This window comes from Solanum tuberosum, unplaced genomic scaffold (genome assembly GCF_000226075.1).
Source record: "Solanum tuberosum cultivar DM 1-3 516 R44 unplaced genomic scaffold, SolTub_3.0 scf00709, whole genome shotgun sequence".
NCBI lineage: Eukaryota > Viridiplantae > Streptophyta > Magnoliopsida > Solanales > Solanaceae > Solanum > Solanum tuberosum.
In genome coordinates, this window is record NW_006239622.1 from 111,253 (window position 1) to 116,684 (window position 5,432).

Sequence of the window (5,432 nt, forward strand, 5' to 3'; positions counted from 1 at the left end):
AGTGGTCGTCGATGAATTAATCTTATTTCTTTCTGCCGATCACATTGCTCATACAACATGATTAGACTATTATTAGACTTTCATATGTGAAAATAAATTATTTGAACTACTTATTTTGTGTATTAAAACTAAATTGTTTAAATTAATGGACAACAAGTAGATTTTTTTAAGAGAAAATTATATATAATAGCAAATTATTAATTGAAATTAAATGTTATAACCACAATTTGATTTAATTGTAACCTATAGCAAACTGTTGTCATTCACCTCTCTTCCTAGGTTTCTCGCTCGCCAATCTCACTAATCTCTCCCTCGCCTCTCTCGCTTTTATACAAACACAAATGTATAAAATGTGTTTGTGTTTGTATAAAGCGAGAGAAAACTGTATATACAAATACGAATACATATATTTTCGTCCTATACACTTGTAATTATACAAATACAGATCTTCCCCTGCCCAGTTCTCTTTTGTCTTTCTCTTTCTCGCTTTATACAAATACAAATTATACAAATTACAATGTATAATTTGTGTTGTATAAAGCGAGAGAGAGATATTTTGATGTACAAATGTTTTATTTCGATTCAATTGTATACAAATTCAAATTTTATGCAGATATACAAACACATAAAATTGAATTGAGAGGCTGCCGAGGCTGCCAACGATTTATACAAATGGCCTACCAGCGAAATTATTACAAATCTGAAGCATTGCCAACGAGTTATATAAAGGGATAAGGGTCTGAAAAATACCTCAACTTTGGTCGAATTTGCTGTTGCGATACTAAACTTTCATGAGGACCTATTACCTCCCTAGACTATTTAATACCGTATTTTAAACATATATATTTGTCCACGTGGACATAAAAAATAATGCAAAATTATAAATAGTAATGTGTCCACGTGGGCACATATATACCTTTAAAATACACTATTAAATAGTTCAGGGGGTAAAAAATACGGTATTAAATAGTCTAGGGAGGTAATAGGCCCTCGTGAAAGTTTAGTATCGCAACAGCAAATCCGACCAAAGTTGGGGTATTTTTCATACGCTTATCCCTTATATAAATTGATGCTCCATAGCAAACATAAAGTTTGTTATGGGGCGCAATTATACAAACTATAGCTATAACATACAAATATGATTTTTATGTTTGACATATGTGAAAGTTGCTCTTTTTTTAAACGGGTATATATTTTGATTAAATGAGCTAAAAAATACAAAAATGGTACTGTTTTCACACGAAAAAAATTAGAAAACTTCCCCAACATTTCAATGAGAATTTATTTTCCACCATGCATTTTTTCAGTGAGCTGATTTAGTGAAAATAAATGCGAAAATCATGTTTATAACACAAATTTTCATTGATTAGCAGAGGATAAAACCTCTATTTTTAATAATAAATGAAAAAAATGATTATAAGATGGAAAATCGAACACACACAAAAGCTTAGTTGAACTATTAAGATTCCCATGAACTAAATTAAGTGGTTAGTTTTTTATAAAAAAAATAAACTTAATGATTGAGGTCTCGATCATTTAAATTCAAAGCTCTACTAAATGGTAATTGTGGAACACGTCCTCTCCAAGAATAATTTTTTCTATGAATTCTTTCCTTTATTAACTACCAATGATAAAAATATATTTGTCATAACACTATTTTGATACATTATCCAACATCATATATCTATCTATGATTATAATATGCCACCAACCTTTATATACAAACCAAAACACTAACATATTTTCAATAAAAAGGTTCTTTTCTTCCACACCCAACACAATTGATTTAATTCTAAAATGTGTATAACAAGGAGAATAGCTATAAGGTAAATCAATTTATTCGAAACAAAATCTTACAAATTAGATATAACATCAAAATCAACATTAATGGATGAAGATGCAAAGTCAAAATCATATTGAAATTCAATAAATAGGTCAAATGCTTCCTTATGATGTTTCAATTAATATATTATAAGTGGCTTGTCCTCTATGGGAAAGCTTATCAAATCATCTAGATGATTAGTCTCATCACATGTCTATCTTATCCAAATCCACATTACCACATGTAAGAAGCCAAAGTTAAGTATCTTTAGATTAAAAATAATTATGATCACGCAACATTGGATTTTGTGTTTACAAAAAGAAAAAGAAAAAGACAAGAAGGCAATCTATTGACATATTTTAAAAGTCACCAGATCTTTTTCGTTCCATACTAATTGTCTATATTATTATGCATAGTTATTTTATATTTGAATCTTAAACATACTATACAATTTATCCCCCGACTTTGAAGGCAAATCCCTGTCACACCTCTCAACATAAACAACCTCCGACAACATATGCCCAACCTTTTGAAAACATCATTTACATACACCACTTTTGTGCTTGACCAATTTTTTTAGTACATGTTTATGCCACACCCTGATAAGAGGTGTCGCGATCTTATTTAGAGTTGATATATCACTCGCTAAAGTATCATAATTACCATGGTTGTCTATGAACAAGCTTCAAACAAACTTGAAGTTCATCCACAACAACTAAACAACTCTCTGATCAACAAAAAACTATTGTAACAAATACTTAATTATCAAATTTGAAATTTTATATCTCTTGTATGGAAAAAAGACGTCGCTCATATGTCTAATCTTTTGTAGAATGAGTGATCTATTTAACAATATAGGATATCATTTCTTAACTTCTTAAAGAATTTTTCATATAATCAATTTATTTCCATTATATACTTTTTATGAAGGTCTTTTTAAAAAAAATTATTTCTTGGCAGCATTTAACTATTGGATAGGTAGGTGTTGTGTCCTATTCATACTTCAAAAAGGTTGGGTGTAATAAAGGGTTGCCCCGTATTGAAGTATTGTGTCATATAGATTTGATCTCAACGTTTGGAGTAAACTATGTATTCTATCCTATTTAAATTAAAAAGTTACTAGATATATAAAAAAAATTGAAAAGAAAATAAGACACTTCGATAGAAATGGAAGAATATACATTATTTTACAAGATGATTATGATAACTCAAATTTTAATAGGATGAGTATCGGTGTAAAGTGTAATACTTTAGGGCTTTTATTAAGTTATTAGTAATGCAAGTTTCACTTTTTTTGAAAAAAATATATATTATATGAATGGTCAATTTTGAGATTCTTGTAGACCCTTGGTATGAAAAGAAAAAGGGTTTTAATTTCGGGTAATTACAAACAAAAATTTAGGTAGGAGATATTCATCTTATAAATTACTATTTTGGAGAGACGGGTTTTCATGGATCACCTTCTGCAACGCGGAACCATAGATTTTTCTTGATGCCCTTTGTGTGACCAGACCAATGAGAGCCACAACCACTTATTCTTTAATTGTTCTTACTCAGAGTAGGTTTGGATCAAGTTATTACGTGTCAATACTTGTATACAATGACACAAATTCATAAAAGTGTCAATACTTGACAAGAGGAGAAATATAGAGCGAATGCATATGCAAGTGAGTTGAATATATATGCAGAGATGTATCAACTGTACATGTTTAGCTGAAATAGTATATCACATTTGGCTTGAAAGGAACTCGAGAGTGCGCTTGCAAGGCTAGAAGGAGGAGGAAACTATGGTGCGACCTATTATCCAAGAAATTCATGTTCAAGGGTCAGTGAAGATCAAACTAGCCAAAAAGTTAGATACTACAAATTTTTATTCATATAAGCCATAAACAATATAATGATAGGATAGACTGTTGATATTTTGTTTAGTCAGTTGTGAGACTTTATGCTCTGACTGATAAAAAGGTTGGTAAATAATACACATTAATTGTCAAAAAAAAAAATTTAAAATATTTTCAGGTTGAGCATGTACTTACTCTAGGCATATTTACTCCCTTAATTTTAGTGACAATGTGACTTATTTAAATGCATTTTTGATCCTTTTCAATTTATTTTATTCAAATTCTATAAAAATATTTAAAAGCTATTTAAAATACTAAAATTAAATCAATTCAAACGAGCTTTAAAACGTGTGGTTATAATCTTGCCACATAAAATATTAAAAATGAAAAACTTATTAAATATAGAAAAAATAAGACACAAATATTCTAAACTATGATTGAAATTGCAGAGACACACTATAGCTAAACTAAAGTCTTATTATCCTCTCAAACTTATTTTTTTATTTTTATAATTTTATACCTTTTTAACTCACGTGTGGTCCAAACATTTAGCCTCAACTACCCCGGAGTAACGAAGTGTGCTGAGCTGGGGTTATTATATGGGTTACATAGTAAAATTCGTCTGGTAGGTCCAAATAAAATGTTGTTGTCAATGGTGAACAGTGAAGTTCTTGAACGTTGATCAGAAATACCCAACATAAACAAGTTTTTCTGCATAATTATTGTTTTTTTCTAATTGTGTTCTTCAAACTTTTGAGATTCATTTTATTGGATTATTGTTATCCACAATAATTACAATAAATATTTTATTAAACTTTAAAGAAAGTGACTCCTGAACCCCTCTTTGTCCCTTTCTCTTCAATTTATAGTACCAAATATCTCTTTCTTCTTTTGAATTTCAATTTTTCAGTACTACCCCACTTGACAGAACTGGAAATTTGCCCAAGATATTTTCTTTTTCCTCCTTTTCACTTGTATTTCTAGCAGAAAATCAGCAGATTGGTGAGCTCAGCTCTCCAGTTTCCAGGTTTCTTTGATCTTCAATTTTGTTTTTGTTTTTCGTGTTTTTGTGCTATTTTACTTGGGATAATTTGTAGTTGTATGATTTTTGGTTAATTTGTTGGTGGAAAAATCTGTATGTTGCTGAACTTGGTGAATTCCTTTGTTTTTTTGTTTAGTTTTGTTCGTTATAGAACCTACAAAGGCATTTGATTGAGAAATTGGTTAAAAGTTGCAGCTTATTTTCTTCTCTAGAATGCTTCTATGATGTTGAGAACTTAGAAGGGTCCTATCTGGCACTAAGGGGTGTGATCGTTACAATTTTTAGGAAAATAGGTGGGTTTCTTACTTTTTTATTTTTTTTTGTGTTCGGTGTGCAAGTAAAAAATTATTTTAAAAACATTTGTATATAATCTAGACAAATACTATCAGAGGATGGTGGTTAGGAGGGTTCGGGGTGGTGGGGATGGAGGCTATAGGGTGGGGGTGAAGATGAGGTGTGTTGAGGGTGGGGAGGACATAATCAACTTGGAATGCCTCTTGTGGAACTTGTTTTCCTAGAGAATTTTTGACCAACTGAACAAGGGAAAATTGGGAATGTTTTGCTCCATACCGAACAGACCCCAAGTGCTTCCAAATTCGGCAACTAAACAATATTGTACTTAATGGTTTGTTTAAACCTTGTCATGGTACATTATTCTTTTTACATGTTTTTAGGAGATTTTGGTATTAATAATACCGTATTATTGGGTGGATTGGGGGGGGGGGCG

The 5,432-nt window shown here is 30.6% G+C and overlaps 1 protein-coding gene across 1 annotated transcript in view; it reads left to right on the plus strand.

Annotated features, from left to right (window-relative positions):
- Window positions 1-4,279: 4,279 nt before the first annotated feature.
- The window catches only part of LOC102601714 (probable F-box protein At1g60180), a 6,991-nt gene continuing 5,838 nt past the window's right edge, over window positions 4,280-5,432 (plus strand). The window contains exon 1 of the mRNA XM_006366915.2: window positions 4,280-4,690. The gene's annotated coding sequence lies outside the window, so the exon portion shown is untranslated. The remainder of the gene's footprint in view (window positions 4,691-5,432) is intronic.